General features: G+C 35.5%; 1 long non-coding RNA gene across 1 annotated transcript; it reads right to left on the reverse strand.

Annotated features, from left to right (window-relative positions):
- Nucleotides 1-12,737: 12,737 nt before the first annotated feature.
- On the reverse strand, nucleotides 12,738-17,845 carry LOC132051635 (uncharacterized). Its single transcript, XR_009413825.1, has 3 exons — nucleotides 17,614-17,845; nucleotides 15,751-17,060; nucleotides 12,738-15,647 (listed from the first exon to the last, which is right to left on the reverse strand). It is a non-coding gene; the product is annotated as an uncharacterized LOC132051635 (long non-coding RNA).
- Nucleotides 17,846-19,898: the final 2,053 nt, after the last annotated feature.

Here is a 19,898-nt window from a genome sequence, read left to right on the forward strand (position 1 = left end):
ACTTATTCGAGATGTAATTGTCACTTTTTAATTATATTTTTTATTTTTAGAAAAAAATGCTACTTCCATCTTAGAAGTATGCCTATGTGGGTAACATCCGTTCACAAAAATGGCAAAAGTATGCTTAAGGCATGCACACAATAGAGTATACGCTTTGAAAAAGTGAAACTTCATTATATGTACAGAAATGAAAGACCAATTTACATATACATTATTCGAAAAAGAGGGAGATACAATAACATAACACTTGCCATAAATAACAACAACAAAATCAATTCACTTTCCTAACTCTTCCTGGGCAAGATAAAGATAATATCTTCAATAAAGAACTCAACCGTTTCTCAATCCTGAGTACCGTGGTGTAAGCAAACACCAATTAGGATAACCATCATCTTCTTTGTTTCCATCTTCGCATCTCGTTATTGTAAGGTTGGTTGAAGAGATGGGAAAGGTGATTCATAGGGTCATAGGATCTCCATATTTATAGTATTGGGTTTTCTCGAAAGGGGCAAGAGTGCATTTATGGCTTAATAAGAGCGATTTGTTCGACGATATGATCGGTTTTAGGGAAGCATAGCAAAGTAAGAGGTTCTTATGGTATTTTGGGTAAGAGTGTTATTGTGAGGATGTGACAAAGGCGTAAGAAAAAAAAATGCTCGATAGATCAATCTCCACTATAGGAACTAATGATTGGTATCTCGACGCGTTTATGAGATAAGTTGCAAAAGGCGTGCGCACATATTGTATAGGCTATGAAATGTGGAGTTGGCTTAAATTTGATTAGTATTGTGATAGCGAATAGAATTAGTGGTTGAGAATTCTTTCAGAATGGTTTTCTCGATCGAAATCGCCGCAGACATTGTGATAAGTGAAGTCTAGGGAATAGACAAAGAGGTGTTCATTCACTTGTAAAGCGTGTTCGCGGGTTCGCTTGGCATCTTTGAGGTTAGTGATGATGAGGGAATTGTTGAAACCAAGAGTGTTGATTCGTGGGCATTTTCAATGGGTGGTATTAAGTGAGGTGTTAAAGTTGTATATGCGATGGTCTCGCGAACTCGTCATAGGCTAATGGGAGCCGTTGATCGACAATTAGAAACAACTCCTTGCGTTGGACAAGGACGGAGGTATAGTCAAGGATTATCAGGTGTGATCTAAGTTTTCGAATGAGAATTATCGGAAAGTCAGGCAAAGGTTAAATCTTCAGATTTCTTTGATTTTGAATACAATGACTTAGGGTTGACCAAAGGATAGCGAAAAAAAAAAAAAAAAAAAATACACGGTTAGTTAGATGTGTATGGTTCGGTATAGTTAAGTAAGGGGTTGGTTATTCATACGTGAGCACCTTTTTGAGGACTATCGAATAAGGCAATGGGTCAATGGAATTATTTACGGTATGAATGTAATGATCATGGTGTGACTAGTACTAATGGTGAAAGACTTTTAGAGATCGGTGATCACGTTAGTGAACTTATGAACAAAGGTAAAGGGGGAATTATTTCCATTAAGGATTTTTGGCAAGGGTACTTCGACGAAAGAATATGAGAATATTAACAGGTTTTTTTTTGAAAATCGATCCTCTTTTTGATGTATCGTCCATTCTAGAAGCGCCGTAGTATTTATTTTGATCTGCTTGCAAAATTTGAAGTCAATGGATATCACTTGATTCACTTTGGGAGAAGGTTTCACTATGAAAAAATTGGAATTCAATTATTTGGATAAATTATTTATTTCGAAAACGTGTTTCGATTGAACCGTTAGATCCGTATCGCAATTTCGAGCGTAGCAACAAGTCTCTCGCGTTTCGCCATCATATGAGGGAGATATAACAATTTTACTAAAGGAATTCATCCGCTGGTTTTTCGGTGTAATTTTGCTTAAAACTTGCGAAATTGTATCGAAATTCGTGTTAAAAATCTGCATTATTTTTAAAACTTGAAACCACCATATCTCATTCATTATAAGGTCAAATTGAGTGATTCAAAAGCCTAACTTGAGTGAAATTTCACAAGGAATCCGTTGGAAGCATCAAAAGCGAGTTTTGGGATCATTTGGCACGAGAAACGAGGCAGAACAGCTGGGCATTTTTGTTATTAATGTTGCTTTGGGGTTTCTCATAATATTGAAAGCTTGGACTTAGGAGAATTCAAAGGCGTTCTCAAGTTCCTTCAATGGAGTAAGGTCTAAACCATAATATAGGTATTTCCCCTTGATTCAATTCCTTAGTTTAAACTTTAATCCTAATTTCTAAAGTAGAAATTGGGGTTTATCCATGAAAAAGTGGGTTCAGGATTCCGTGAGTTAAAGTATGATTAAATTAATGGGTTACGTTAGTACTTGGTAGTGATTTAAGGTACTATGGTCGCAAAGAGGTTATAGGGTGATCGGATGGTGTCCTACGAACTTGGCTGCGGAGTATTAAAGGGTATGCTTCCCGCATTGTGATTTGGAGGTGTAAGCAAGACTTAGAATTAGCAAGGTCGCTTATGAGTGGATCGCCTTTGTTGGGATCGCTTAAGGTTGCTCCGCTAAAGCAAGGAGTCTTTCCCGACAAGAGTATGTTGTGGTTTCGGGTTGGTCTTCATGTATTCCTAAGGAGTCGTGGTACGAAGAAAATTTAAGAATGGTGAAAGAAGAGTTAGTGAAATCGAAATACTTTACCGCTTCGAGTGGGCAAGGTTTGCGTCTTATTCTAAGGTTGGTGTGGTTCTAAGGAAAATTGTGGGGCCTATCGATAACGTTCATAGGTTTGGTAATATAGGATTAGAACAAGCCGACAAAAGCGATTATATTCGAAAAGCTCGAGGATGGGGAAAATTTGAAATTGGAAATATGAAAATTAGGTCTTTTATCTAAGTTAGAGGGAGTTCCGCTAGTAAGCGAGAGAGAAATGTTTATGATGTATTCCGTAGAGGTTTTCCGCATTGTCCTATTAAAGATTCTTTAGTTACCGTCGCCGTTCATTCTCTCGTATCGCTCGAGGACGAGCGATTGTTTAATTGGTATTCGATGTAACGACCCATTTGGTCGTTTAGCACTTTTAGGGCATAATATTCCTAAAACACTCTTTTCGTGGTCAAATCTTGTCGTCTATAGTCCGCGATAACGGGTGATTCGGTTATTTAATTGACGAGTTTTAGTCCTCATTTGACATGCGAGGACGAATGTTCTAAAGGAGGGGAGAATGTCACACTCCATAATAATCCGTGCTACTTGTATTAAAACAAGAAAGAATGAGTTAAGAAGGTTCAAGGAAAGTTAATCGAGTTAGTAAGAATATCGTTATAAATATGGTTGTCTTAAGTATCTCGAGGTGACTCGGTAACCTAAAGGATTTGAAATCGCGTTATGAGTATGTATATGAGGTAATGTGAGTGACCTTTTAAAGTATTTGAGATTATTAGTAATGATATAGAAGATGGACAAAAGATAGGAATATACTTTTCGATTGGAGTTTCGTCGAAGCTTTGTGAGTTCTACTTATGGTTATTGTGATTCTACGGACCCTTCGAGACATGTATATGAATTGTTATGGAGGTAAATGACTATGTATATGTATGTATAAGAGGTTACATGAGGTTGGAAGAGGATTAGAAGTTAAACGAAATGAATCAACAATTTCGGAAAATCTCGGACCCGATTTTAGCCTATATTGTAGGAGGCATATCTCCTAGTATATGAGGAGTTTTAAGGTGTTACAAAAGCCTAAAATTAAGTTCATCGAGTCTAGTTTGCAACGCAACAAACAGTTCGTCAAAATGATATCGGGGTAAGGAGATATGGATGATTCAAGTCGGGCTGAGTATTAAGACTATCTCAAGATACAAAGTAGAGACTTTAACTTCCGATTTCGTTTGAAGTCACAATTTATCTACAAATTTTGTTTGGTATAGAAGCATTAATGGAAATTAGGAACTACTTAATCATGGTGTTAAGTTAAAATTAGTGGCAACAATGAGCCAATATGAACATTAACATGACATGTCCAAAAGATGACTCAAAGTCATCTTAAATAAGACTACTATGGGAGACATACAAATATACATTTAAATGTGATTCATCCACTACACTTACATTATATTGTGGACAACCAAATTGAAAGAAAGGAGTATGGAATTCAGCCAAGTGACTGAAAATAAGGCATCCATGTGAGGCATGCATTTGAATATTTAAGCATCTACTACTTTATGAAAGTATACATTGTTTTAGGAGGACATAACATGGTGGAGGGATCATTTCACATTAAATATTGCTCATTCATCTTGGCATAATTACAATGGACAAAGGGTGGTGTATGAATCATTCACCACACATACAATTGTCTTGTAAACAATTGAAAAGAAAGAAGAAAGGAGAAACAAGAAGGTGAGGTTGGCCAAAAGTTGTAGAAAACAAATTAGAAAATTTAAAGTGTAAAGTTAATGGAATGAATCATTCCATAAGTGGAGCATGTGACCAACTTGTAGGCATCAAAGTTGAACCAAATAATGACCAAGAAATCAGCCATCACAATTCATTTCAACTACACAACACAAAGAAAGAAAAACCTAAGCCTAGAGAGAGAGCATTCGGCCAAGGGGCTGATTTTTGAGCCCTTTGAGTCTTGATCCAAAAATTATTTTCCAAGGTGTTTCAACCCTTTAGAAGGTCCCTAAAACGTGAAGATAGTCTTTGGAGCAACAAGAACCATTTCTATCTCAAATCACAAACTCTAGCCAAGTAGAGAAGTCAAGTTGTCAAGTAAGATCTAACTTTCTTTTCATGTATTAAGGGTGATGTAGATGTGTGAATATAAGTTGTATGCATGAAATAAGGTGTGTTGATGTTGGAACATGATAGTATTTATGGGGTTATATGTGTTGATGTTGAAGTATGGTTGTAACTTGACGAACATGAATCGCATGCATAAAATCATGAAAGTTGGTGTTGGAATGTTAGTTGGCCGTAGGGACTGTTTTGGTGGAATTAATGGACTGATTTTCTTTAATAAATATGTTTGTTACTATCATAGATCTCATGGTAAAAAGAATGAAAAGAATTGGAAGGTTAAAGGTGAAGTTATGTTAGTATGAAAATGGTTGAATCTATGATTTTATGTGAGTGATGTTGAAGCATGGTGTAGCTGTGTGTGGACTGCTTTTGTGAAGAAGTTAGTGAACTGTTTTTACTTGATATTTTGATTGTTATTATCATGAATTTTATGATGGAAATGAGGTGTTTAATGGTTGGAGTTGAAACTAAAGTCATTAGTGAGTTGTTATAAAGATTATAGAAATGACGATATAGCGTAGTTGCGTATGAATTGATGTTGTACTTGTCGTGTGGATAGCTGGTCATAATCTACTGAAATTATATGAAAAGAAGACATGAAATGATGTATAAAAATCGCATGTGGTTGGCTTAGTATGTTCGTAAACGTTTGCAAGAATTCCGAACATTATTATGTTGTCGGTTAGGAACCGTTTTGGACATGTTGTGGTAGTGGACTGCTTTGGACTTGTGTTTTCATTAAGTTGGAAAGAATAATTATAAGTTAAGAGTATACATCATATTGTATGTTGGATGGGCTGTTATAAGTTGTTACATGAAAACGTTAAGGCTACAAATTAATAAAAGTAACTTGAGAATGTCGAAGCCGTATGTGAATCGTTATCGCATGTTATGAATGTGGGTTGTTTAGAATATTGGTGGGCTGTCCGGATTGGTATTGAACACATAATTATTGATGTTGTATTGGTAGTATGTGGTTGGTTTAGATACAAGAGAAAACGTCGCCTAAACATCTAGAAAGGAGTTACTAACGTTAGAATACGTTTGAATCTCCCCGTAGCTTAACCATAGTTGTTGGCGTCTTAATATAGGTTGAAGTATTATCGGCGGCGTACCCATATTGTGTGACGAATAAGCACTAAAGACCTTGTTCGTTCGGAAGCACTTCAAGGAAAAAGCTTTGGCGTGAAAATTCGTGACACACCTCGTCTCGCATTGAGGTAGGTTACGGTTTACTTTATGTCTAGACTCCGTTAGCGAAACGTATGTAAATAGTAGATTGACGGGGAAAGCATGATAGGCCTTCGGCACATGGTGTGGAGGTAAATTCCATCTAGGTTGGTATTGCCGAACGTTATGTGGGCTCGTCGCCATTATTACGATATTGTTATGTGAGCCGTCATTGTATGTGATTTTATGTATTTGATATAATTCTCTCTCTTGTTATCCCATTGGTCATATGGAAGAGGAAGGTTATTCGAGAATTGAATATTGAATTGCAATTCCTAGTATGAATCTATGGAACCTATGATTGCGGTGATTATTGAGGTTGATTCCATGCGAGGCATGCATCCCATATTCTATGTGCTATGTGATGTAATTATCACCTAGTTGTATCTTTATCACATACTAGCTCCCCACCTTATGAAAGGGAAGGGTAATATTGATGATTGAGCCGTGGGCAATATGACTTGTACTTGTTTATTGCATATTGGTGATATAATTGACCGATATCATGCATGACATGCTTTCATATTACTCTTATGTTGTTATAATGGTGAGGAGAGTGATTGAGAGACTCACGAGGTTTTGCCGAGATTGAGGAGTGACGGAAGACTCCGAGGTTTCTGTGGGAGATTGAGAGGACGAGAGAGACCCGAGGTTTTTAGCCGAGATCGCGAAAAGTTTGTTGCCCGAGGTTTTCTTACGGAACGATGGAGTGTCCGATGCCCGAGGTCTTTGCCGGATCGCGAGAGTGTGCTCGTGATCCGAGGTTATATTCCCGGAGCGAGTGGTACATGGACTTCGCGGGTCCCATGGGTCATGACTACGAGGCATTGCCATAGCACGCGTGTGCGGGAGTGGAGTGTGAGAGGTGACTACGCATTGCATAACATTTACAAAGACGACATTGCATTGCATAGCACTCCATTTGAATGGTTATTCATGTCATTGCATGGCACATTCTCGATTGATTCTTGATTTGTGAATTGCGAGTTGTTGTTTGTGAGGAGTATTTATTTTAAAGTTATGGATGGAATCGAGGTTTATAGAATTCTCCTGGGCTTATAATCGAGATATTGAGATCCGCTTGTGATTATCTTTAATGCAAGACTTTCTTCTCGTGCTGTTAGATGTGTATTTGTGTTTGATTACTTTATCTAACTTACTTGTTAGTTGCTTCTTGTTTATATGCGTGAACTAACCATTGTCGGCTTTACGATACCTACGAGCCTAGTGTTGTGCTCATATTACTCTTGCTACACTCTTCCGGAGTGTAGAGTTATTTTCGAGTGATGTTCGGAGTCTCACGACCGTTTCGAGGCATTCGTCAAAGACGTTTGGGTGAGCTATTGCAACCCGAGTCTCTCCTTAGATTTTGTTCTCTATCCTTAAACGAAGTCGTATCCGATTCGAGTACGGTATCTATTCAAATTGTAAACTTCTTAGAAGCTCTTGTACGAGTCGAGACCGAGATTTTGGGAATTTCTTATAATAAAAGTATTTATTCCGCATGTTGTATCAAATTAAGGTAGTTATACGAAGGTTCGCCCGCGGGGAGGGTTAGTGTGGTGCCCGCATGATCCAGTGATTTGGGTGGTGATTAAAAAAAACTAAGTGAACCCCGAGGATAAGACACTGAAGACCGTCATCATCAATTATCTTCGTTAGATGACCTTTAACAACACATTTCTCGTTACGACCCAACAAAACCCTCTCTATTATATAGATCTCGGCAAGTCTAACAAGGATCACTAGATCTTTCCCAAAAACCACCGACGATTACTTGACTTGATCTGTAAGAAACTCTTGAGATCACACAACCTTATTCTATCCTGATTTGGAAAATTAGTCTCAACAATCTATTTGGTCTGCTAGACACAACACTAAAGTCGCCAAGACAAGAATCCAAACCAGTAATAAGACGGAAACACTCGGAATCAAATACACACACACGATCAAATATCTTAAACTTTAACGCACTATCATTACTAGATGAAAGTTGCGATAAGATCAAGCAATGGAAAATACTATCACTCGGGGACTTCAACCAAATCAAACCGTCCAAACACACCCTTTTCAACAAGTCCAATTGAGAGACACTCAAAAAGGACAAAATCACGAAAATGAAAATCACCACTCTACATGCCACCTCCTTCAACCCAGTGTTCAAACTTAACCAAGGGATGTTCCTTCTATAAAAGAAAAATCAATGTCAACAGAAACCAAGAATTTACATAAGAATAAACCAAAAATGAGAATGATAATAATTAACATATACCATAATAAAAAATCAGCCCCTAGACTGGTACACAAATACTAATAATAGAAGAAAGAACCAAAACACATAAGATTGCATAAAAAGCCAACATTATTAACAACACAACACCAAAAACACATAAGATTGCATAAAAACAAAAATTATTAACAAGACAACACCAAAAAACCAAGACACACATAAATTAACTTAATTCATGAAGTTATGCTTGGAACGACATAACTTTATGCTTGGAAACCGTGCATAACTTTATGGAGCAAATCATAACTTCAAAAAAACCAATAACTCTGCTAGGACCAGGCATATGTTGCCTCGAGACAAACACAGTCTTCATGAAAACACAGGTTACTAAACAAAAAAAACACCAAAAATCTTAAACTAAAGTTTATAATCAGGAAAACATATAAACTATCATAAAAACCAACATTATTAAAAAAAAAAACACCAAAAAATCAAAACACATACAAAGTAACTTAAATCACGAAATTATGCCGGAATAGGCATAAATGCAGTTTCAAAAAACAAAAATTCTGCCGGAACAGGCATATGCCGCCTCGCACAAACACATTCTTCACAAAAACCAGATTATTAAACAAAAACAACATATACAATATAAAAACGGTTCACAAGCAAAAAACTTCAAAGATTCAACTAAGAGAAAACCAAAACGCATATCAAAATCAACTAAAACATATTACGACATTCATAATACGACATTCAAAAAACCAAAATATATACATGGGCAACGAAAACTAAAGTTCAAAAATCATACAGACACTTTAACAAAACACTATAATTTTAAATAAAAAAGGATCAATTAAATATAAAAAATGACGAAGACAAAGATATCAATTCAACAAACAACAATTTAACATAAAAACAAATATTGAAACGAGCAAAAGATCCAAATTCGTACCTAAATTTTGGAACAGTTAAATTTACACAAAACGAGGGAGGAGGAACGAAGAAAAAAAAAAAAAGAAAAAGAAAGGGCAAATGACGAAATAGAAAGGGTTTTAATGGGGTAAGGGTAATTTTGTCAAAAAACTTTCATTAAACAGTAAAGGGGCAAAAATTAAAGAAGGCATAAATGAGGGGCAAAATATAAAGACCAGCCCAAAAGAACTGCACTCCGCGCAAAAAAAAGTATCATATGTGCCCAGTACTAATAAGTCTAGTTTCTAAAGATCCAATAAATTAGTACCTAAGGCCCTACCCATTAAAATATTAAGTCCAGTATACAATTTTCTACTAAATCAAAAATATTATAGCGTTTTCTTACTTCTCAAGTCTCAAAAGTCTCACGTGTCACCTATGGCAGAGTTCTTTATTATTTTTCCAGATGACTACTTAGATTTTATTTTGTTCATTTCCACTTTTCTAGATTGCTTTTATTTGGTATAGATTTACTATGTTGAACATGACTTGGATTTGTTAATCCTAATTTGAACTGGAAGGCTTTTTTACTGAGCAACTAAGATTTAGATTTACCTCTGTGGAACTAACACATGAATTTCATTCCTAACTCAAGAGTCAAATCCGAAAATCCGAAATATCCAAGCCGAATAATCCGAAACCGAACTTAAAATATCCAATCCAATCCGAACTTATTTGGATTGGATTTGAATTGTAATTTCCTCAATCCGAAAACCGAATATCCAAACCGAAAATTTCATATGCAGTCAGATGGCCCTAACGCCCACCCCTACTTGAGAACACACGCAAAAGTTTTTCAAAAATTTGAACTGAAAGTGTCTAGTAGGAACAATTTATCAAGTGTTCATGTGCTCTATTGAAACAAGTTATACTTCGAGTATCTAAACAAAATTTATTGGCAAGTTTAAGGGGTTGTCAATATATTAAGCCTTTTAATAATACATACATAGTACTATTTATGAATTATACAAGTTGTGATCATAGGTTGTTTCAATAAACGGTTAATCTATAACACCAACACATGACTTCCTTTTCGTCGCAATATATGGATTAGCAATTCGCATAATTGAATAAACTAAACTGGATACCAATTACCATAGCCCTATGGAAATTCGTTAATTAAAATGTTCGAAGACCAAATGGTTTTCCTTGATGAGTGATATTTGGCATATTTTTGTATCAATTATTCTCTATCGTTAATATCCTCCAAGTGCTGAATGTGAAAAATACTCGATCTGAATTAAATTTTCATCACATGGAGTGCCTTAGGCAAATTTGTAAGAAGTTTAAATGGGAGACAGTACCTGTGGACCCATGAGTCTACTTGTCAAATAATAACCTAAACTCACATAAACAATCTATATCTATATCTATATAGAATTGAAGAGGCAAAAGCATGACAGAAAGACACTGTTATCACCAAAAAAATAATTCTTATTCTTATTTAAAAAAACATTAAAAATAAAATAGACAAAAAGAATAAAAAGAAAAGACAATTAGAAAAATAAAAAAACTTCAGAAAACTAACTTAGCAGGTCTCATAAATCACGTTTTTTTTTTTTTTTTTTTTTTTTTTTTTTTTTTTAACTCCTTTATAGCAGCTGCTCCTTTGTAGCTACTACAACGTCCCTTTTTTGTTTCCTACTGTGGTTGAAAAAAATTAAAATTAAAGATAAAAACTGCCAATCCGCAATCAATTTTTTATACTGCTCCACTTCCCTCATCATCCCTCCTCAGGATCAGTTTATCCTTTTTCTGTTCACTGTGTACTATTTTTGGCATAGTTATTTTTACAATTTTCGCTATTAATTTAATAGTATAATTATTATTTTGTTCGTCTTATTGTATTTTTTAATTAAATGAATAGTGTTGCTTGCTTCTTTAGCAAGTATTTATTTATACGGAAAAGGGCCTAAAATACCCTTCAACTATTGGAAAAGGGCCTAGAATACACTATATCCAACTTTCAGCTCAAAAATACCCTCCACGTTAATGTTTGGGCTCTAAAATAACCTTACTCTTCACAGACCCATTTCATTAAACACGTGGCAGCCTCTCATTGGTTATCAATATAATTAAATTAAATTAAATTAATTAATCCACCCTCATTTAACCTGATCCAACAACAAATACCCGACCCGCCCCGATTAATTCCCCACTCCAGCGTATCAAAACAACATACAAACCCATTTCATAAACCCTATACTCCATTTCATTACAAATCAGCCTCCTTCTTCCTCTTCTTATTAGGGTTCTTAGAAAATGCAAGTTTCTTGTTAGTTTTCCTCCATAAATTGTTGTTTGTTTCATTCTCTTTGTTAAAATGTCGACATCGTCTTCCGTTTCTTCTCCTCAACAAGTTCAGTCCCGTACTTGTAAGTGTGGATTGATTGTAAGACATTTTACTGCTACAACTCTTGAGAATGGTGGACGTCGATTCTACAAATGTCGCCTTCCTGGGTCAAACTCTTGTGGTTATTGGGATTGGATGATGCTAAACTTCCACCTCATGTGTCAAATATGATCCACAATCAAAAAATTGAATTGGATTCAATTCGGAAGGAAAGAAACCATTTGAAGAAGATCATGGAGGGTATGGGTGGTATTGAAAGCCAAGAACTCAACAAAGTGTCCAACGTCGATTTAGAGTTGAAGGATAAGGATGCCACTGAAATTTCTGATTTGAACAAAGTTTCTACCTTGGAGGATAAAGTGTCAATCTTGGAGTTGAAGAGTGGTATTGAAAGTTCAAATTTGAAGAAAGTGGAAACCTTAGAGTTGAAAGTTCACCAATTGATAAGCTTGCTTCTAATGTCTTGGGCTGTTATTGTCGGTTTTGTAATTGCCAAGATGATGTAGTGTAGTGCTATTGTTTGTGTTAAGTTAGTATCATGGGTCGGTTAGGTTTGTTTTGTGTGTTGGTGTTGTTGTCAAATGAATTTTTAGTGTAGTTGGTCTTATTTAGGAATCTGCAGCTGTAATGTAATGTATTGTTGGTGTTTGCCTAGTAATGAACAATTTATTAGCTTTTGTTGTTGTTAAATGCCCAGCTGTTTATGCCAGTGTTTCATACTCCGTATTTGACTTTTTTAGGTTGCTACATGTATGATTTTAGTAACTGCAAATATGTTTGTGACATCCGATCAATGATTAACTTCTTTTCATTAATCTATAAAACGAGTTGTGGAGGGTTCTTGTTTTTACTGTAATGTAGTATGGAGTAACATAACACACAAGAGTTGATTTGTATGGAGTAACCGCGATTGAAAACAAATCTCTTGCTTTCTTGAATTCAACTGCTCAATATGTGCCTCCTGAGATGAAATATGCATCACTCATACGCTTATGTTAATATAACACAATCAAGATACAACTGGTTCTTTGCACATTAAATAATCATATGCCAGATTTCCTAAAACAGAACCAGTCAGCTGTGCAAGTAGCCTAAAATAGCAGAAACAATATGCAAAGAACCAGTGATCACTATAATTCCAGTAGCCTAAAACAACAGAAACAATATGCAAAGAACCAGATGTGCAAGTAGCCTAAAATGTTCAACCACAACATTACATTGTAATGTAAATCAACAACACATTTAAACTAGCAATGGCATTGTCATATTTTTGCAAAGTGTTCAACAACCACTACACAACTTCATTGCCATGGACATACATGGCAACCCACAAAAGATAAGCTCCCAAAATATTTTTGGAGTGAATCAAATCAGCCACTTCCAAGACTGATTCACTCCAAAAACAACAAAATATGAAGTGTAATTGTGCCATTACATAACATTGAAAAAACAGAAAAGAAAAAAAAAACTACTAAAAATCTGCCCTAATGCTTGCTCCTCTTTGCCTTCAATTTGCCAATCTTTTTTTCCTTTTGCAGCATCCAACTGATTTGAGGTCACACATGGTTGGCCTATCCAAGCCAACTTTCTTGGTGAGTATGACAAATTTGTAGGCATATTAACACCATTCTCATCTCTCTTGAAGCCAGTCTTCCTTGCACTAGTTGGTTGTTGATGCAACTTCTTGAGTTTAAGCCTAGTCTTAGCTTTAGAAATCACCTTAGGCCTTAGAATTGGCTGGTCATCCTCATCGTCAAGTTTACCTTCATCATCATCTTCATCAACAAGTGCTCTTGAAGATACTTGAAGGTTTAACATTATTTTTGGAAGATCTCTTTGAAGGTGCAATAACTTTATCCTTAGATTTTCTCTTTGATTTGAAGGTCCGGACTTCGAACGGTTGACCGGAAGAGGCAAAGCCAGGATTAGGCATGAGCACGAAATCGAGAATCTTGGCGGCTTGGGGTCTTGAAAGTGGCACATCTTGATCGTTTTCTGCTTGCTTGAAGCTACAAAATTTGTCAACTTAGTTAGACATTTAAATAGGATAGTGTTAACATTGAATAAATAAAAAAAAATTACTGTACCATAGGACATGTTCTTCTATTGTGACCAAGAGTACCACAGTGTCCACATGTCATTTTAAGACCTTTTCTTGAAGCTGACCACAACCCCTCCCTCTTCCCTGACTCAGTCTTTTCCCTTGTTCTCTTAATCTTTGCAGTCTACCAACCATTTTATGTACTTCTGAGGGCTCAATAGCATGAGAAGGATCAACTTTCCAGAATTTGTCACCTCTAACAGGCTGTATCTTATGCATGTACACCAACAAGTTAGCCTCTTTTGAATACCACCAATGCAACTCATCTAATGGTTCTTTTTTGTCATGAAGTAAGGCTTTAATAGCATGAGAACATGGTATTCCTGTTAAGTCCCATGTCCTACATGTACACCTCTTCCTAACAAGATCCACAACATGCCTATCTATAGCCTCAACCACCTCATACCCTAGGTCTCCATTAGCTTGAACTTGACAACCTTGAGCAATGATTCTAAAATCATTGTACAATTCCATAGCGTATGAACTAAAATTAGAACTCCAATTTCTTCCTTCCACTTCGAGATCTTTCAATCTATTCATAACCTTTTCATAACAGACCAAAAAACAGTACCAAAAAGTACAAGCATGCTTTTTTTCACAACACTATTAAGAGAAACACATTAATAGAAACCAGTACCAAAAACCAGTAAATAAACCAAAACATAAATAGAAAATTTTGAATTTCAGTTCTAACAAAAACCAGTACCAGTACCAAAAATCAATCGTATTGTTGGTGATTACAGTTATGAATAATGGACAATATAGCACTGCTTTAGTTTTAAATCATATAATATAGCACTGCTTCAGTTCTGAATCATGGACAATTAGATAAATGTCATAAACTTAGCTTTGCTGTTGGAAAACTTAGATTGAACTACTAATATTTTTGTTTGGTCCATTCTGACCTTACCATTCAAAACAAACCCTTAAATACTACAAACGAATTCCACAAACATTTCAACAACAAGAGCAAAAACCCAACAAAGAAATAAATGCCATTGAATAAAAAACAAGAACCCCAATAATGAACTCTTAATAAAAATCAATTCTTGATTTGCAAATTTATTAAAGATCACAACTTTATGATATTTTTGCCCAGAAACTGACACCAAATTGATTAAAATGAAAAAATGAGGTGACCCTATGCTGAAAAAAGAATGTGAAAAGCTTAAAGAGGGAAATGGTGAAGTTAGTATGTATAACCTGTGACAAGTCCTTATCTGAAGTGAAAATGGAAATTGAATTATCTTGAAATTTTCCAACAGCAATGCTAAGTTTATGACATTTATCTAATTTAAAGGACTCTATCAATATGGAGAATAGTGTTACAGTCTGCAAGATATTATGTTCTAATAATATAATATAGCATAGCTTCAGTTCTAACAAAAACCAGTACCAGTATCAAATCAAGATTATCCTTCAACTCTTAAAGCTTCAACCTTTAATAACATAACAAACATCCAATAGTATACAACATCAATTCAGCTAAAAAAATTAACAAAATACAAGAGAAGTAAATCAAGAACTCACTGCCAGTTTAAAGGCTCAATCAAGTTTATAAATAAAAACCCATTAAGCTATTAAATCAAGATTATCCATTTAAGCATAAAAAACAGTAAATATGTACCTTGATTCTAATATCTTCCAACATCTTGATTATTGGTTTCATCCTTGCTTCCAGAATCCACTTGTTGAATGACTCAACAAAATTGTTTTCACATGAGAAGTCTTGCAGACTGTGTCAAAATAGGCCCTGCACTAGTGTTGTGCCGGGTACCATAGCAAATCTTTGACAGATTGTTCAGACACAACACCTATGGACTTTAACTGATCTTCAAATTCTTCTTCATAGGTGCTCCAAGCAGACCACCACAATAACTTCTTCATCTGTACACCCCTCCAAGTCTTCATCCAATTGGCTTCAATGGCTCCCGTACACACCATTTATGGTGCACTTTGGGAAGCACATGAGTAACAACATCAATCAGACCCTTCAACAATAATTATCATAACAAGTTAATATAAATCAGTACGTACAAAACAGAAATCAGAAACTAATAATGAAAGTGTCAAACTAGGAATCTGAAAGTGTACCTTTTACATATCATACATAAGTGTGAATCCTTGACTATCCTTCAGGTCTAAGGAATTTTTCAGCAACTCAATGAACCATTTCCAGGCTTTGGATGTTTCTCTATCCACTACTGCCCAAGCAAGAGGAAAGAAGTGCTTCATTGAATCTTGTCCAAGGGCAACCAATAAAATTCCCCTACATTTCCCTTTCAGAAAGGTGTCATCAAGCCCTATAAATGGCCTCAAATCTCCTCTCCAACCACTTTTCAAAGCTTGAAAGCACACATACATTCTTATAAATCTTCTTTTACCTTGTTCAAGAGCCTCTTTAGATATGTTTCTCACCACATCAGTACCAGGATTGCTATTCCTCAATTCTTGAGCATAAGCCTCCAACCTATTGAAATCATCAATGTAGGTACCCTCTAATTTCTCTAAAACAAGCCTCTTAGCCCTCTTCATCTTTGAAGTACTAATATTAACTTTAAATTGATCATCCAAATCCTGCCTCATGTCTTTCACCTTATACTTAGGATTATTCTGTACTTTGTTCTTGAAGTAGTGTGCTAAAGCTTGTTGAGTAGCTTTTCTATTTTTAAATGCTGGTTGATAATTGTGTTTTAATTCCAAGGTCTTAATCTTAAATCCATGATCTTTGTTATCTACAGAAATCAAACACACAAAAGGGCAGCCAACATCACACTTATATCTAAGTCTGGCATTGTCACTATGATCAACCCTAAGTCCTTTCTTATTAGAAATTGCGTAATAGCCCACAACTCTTTTAGCTTCATTAAGATCCTTAAAGCTCATACCCTTTTCCAACACTAAAAAATTTATCTAGTTTCTCATTCACTTCCCTGTTCTTTTCCTTTCTAAAAAGTTCCAATCCTTCACTGTCATAGTCAATAGGAACTGGTTCATTATCATCCTCCTCTTCGAAACGCGACTCACAATAAGTTCCTACATCTGCTGATACAAAGCATGGTTCTTTATGATGAATGATGTTGGGAGCTAAAACATTATCTTCACTCTCATCTACAACAAAGAATTGAAGCACACTAAACTCACTAGACAATGAAGATTGTAGTGTTCTAATTCCTGAATCACCCTTAATCAAATAATATCTACCTGAGGGACCCGTGACTAGCAGCTGCTTAACCACCCTAAAACCAAACCTTTCTGTGTATTCGGTACAAATGTCTATATAAGACAACAAAGCAGCATCATAATCCTCCCACACATGGTTCTGTTTTTTTATGTAAACAACCTGTGGTGTCAATAGCCACTTGCCTCCATAATTAAAGACAACATCCATCTTCGCAACCATTCTTCAAGAAAGTCACATGGCAAACATAAAAAAAAAAAAGAAAAAGGGACCCATTAGAAAGCAATAAGCACACAAAAAGAAGGAAATCAGCCAATATTATATGGTAATTTGAAGACAAGGACAAAGGGATAGGGACCACATGCCTAAACAATTCAACATACATAGACAAAAATATGGAATAAAGTCTCAAAACAAACAAAAAGGGACCCCATCTGAAATACAAAACCCTACAACCAACAATCATAAATGCACCTAATTGAGACATAACTACACAATACAACACACAAACAGATAAAAGCATGAAATAGGAGGAAAAAACATATAGTAAAGGCTGTAACCAACAAAAACCCCAACTTCAAACAACACTATAAAAACCCTAACTTGAGACAATATAATACACTTGAGTAAGACCAAATAAAAAGGCTAATACAAGCATATAAAACATGAAAGAACAGCAAAAATGTAAATATTCATCGAATAACACACATCTTAGCCAACAATAAAAAAAACCCTAAATCCTAACTGAAATTGAAGAAGAGGAAGCAAGTTCTTACTTGAACAAAGTACAAATCTTCACCGACGACGACAGAGATTCACTGACGAGGGGATTTGGCTGGAAAAATAGCCACTAAAAAGAGATTTGTGGGTATTGTAGCGGGCTTTGGGAATTCTAAATTTAACCAACTAGCACATGCGTCTTAAAAGGAGGGAGGTGTCCCGGGGAAGTACGATTGTGAATCGTACCGGGAAAGTCAAAAAAACCCGCCAACCACTTAATGGTGCTCTAAAGGATGCATTTTAGAGTCGCCACCTAAGTTTTAGGAAATTAGGAAAACATGTTCGGAAAGGGTTCATTTAAAACTATTATTTAAAAGAAACCTAATCTACCAAAGCCTGGGTAAGGGTTCTAGTGATTCTCCGGGGAAGGTATTAGGCACCCCGGTATTATGGATCCGCTCAATTGGGGTTTACCTATGGGTTCTAATAGCTTACCTTATGATTATAAATTATTTTGGACAAAAATTGCTTAAGTCTAAATTTCCGCAATAGAAGGGTGTCATTTACATGCAAGAAATTCATTTGTTAAGAAATCGTCGAAGTATAATTCTGCTCAAAATTGAGCGTGGGCGTCGGACTTGAACACCTAATCTAATACCCGAAGGCTCTTAGCTTAGGTAGGACTTCACGTAAGTCCACCCAAAAAGATTTTTTTTTTTGGAAAAAAGTATTTTAAGTCATGAAAATAGTTTTAATATACTATCATACTATATTTATATGTATATATATATATATATATATATATATATACACACACACCATAATTGGTTATACTATGTTATTTATTAACCTATCAATTATATTCTTTATTTAGCCAAATTTTAATCCATTTTTATACATATTTACGCTAGTTCCGAACGTCCAATAATTAGTCCATAAGTTTTAAAACAGTCTAAAACGGTCCCAGGCAGTGCAGTCCTCCAAAGTTTCAATAATATCAATTCAGTTTAGTAATTTTCCCAAGTCCAGCGTTCCGAGTCCAAAACAGTTTCTCGATCCGTTTTTTCGATTTACTACACGAGTTTGAATTAAGTAGAAGAAATTAATTTTAGCGACTCTAAATTGTATGACAATCATATAAGGGTTCCAAAATATTGAATTTAAAGGCACAAATACGAAAATTGAATAAAGTAGAGAGTAAGGATTTTGGGCCGACCAAGCCCAAACAAAGGATTTATGCAAATTGGTCCCTAAGTCCATACGTATGCTCCATTTTGCTTTGAATTTGTTCGGCTCGATCTAGATACATTAGTGGGCCCCGTGGGGGCCTACCAACGGGTTTGGGGTGGACAAGGATGCAAACGAGTATACAATACATTAGTATATGCTCACAAATTAAATTAAGTGCAAAATTGAGAGGCTATGACAATTATGATAATGCTAAGATGAGTTACAACTTGGTTGGGCTAAACCCGTATCAAGATCGCAACACGAATACAAGAGACAATATCAAGACCTGGATTTCACACCAAAATTAGTTTGAAAACCCTAGATTTCAGTCAAAAATATCGTCAAAAAATAAAGGTGAGTAGAAATTAGAGATACCAGGATCTTTCGCTACTGGAAAGAGAACAATCTTCATAATATAAAACTCCGATCACGAGCCAGCAAAAAAACCTCAAAACTTGAACGAAAAAACCAAAAAAATCGTAAAATCCAATGAAACTCCAGTGAGGGCAACACCAGTCGAACGAAAATAGCGAGATCTATCAGAATCTATGCTCTGATACCATGTTAACAACCATAAGCGAAGGTGAAAAGGGAAAATAAATCTATGGCGGCTAGGGTTAGAAAGAAAAGAGAAAGAGAAAAGATTTTATTATTTGTGTACGTTGAAATGAAAAGAATGAATCAAAGTTACAAAATATCTGGCCCATCTCGTATTTATATTGACCCGGGTACAACTAATCCTAACAGCCCAACTTGACTTAACACGGAAAATAAAATATAGGGCCAAGCCCGGTACATGTAAATATCGTAGAAAATTAAATTGGCCCAAATGAACTATCCTATTCCAACAGCTTTCTTGCCTTTTTCCTTCTAAATTTTATATCTTTTTTTCATCGAAAACTTAAATTTTTGCATATAAAATTGTGGGTTTTGATTTGGAAAATAATAGTGTTCTATGTAATTTCTATTTACCTTGATTTGCAAGCACTATATGGATGCCTTATAATGGCTGATATGTTTTATGGTACGTGGAACCATTACAGGATGCATGTGGTAGCTGTATAGATAGTGCGTATGTTCAATATTTCTTTAATCTAGACATAGCGTCATT

This window comes from Lycium ferocissimum, chromosome 1, assembly GCF_029784015.1.
Source record: "Lycium ferocissimum isolate CSIRO_LF1 chromosome 1, AGI_CSIRO_Lferr_CH_V1, whole genome shotgun sequence".
Classification (NCBI taxonomy): domain Eukaryota; kingdom Viridiplantae; phylum Streptophyta; class Magnoliopsida; order Solanales; family Solanaceae; genus Lycium; species Lycium ferocissimum.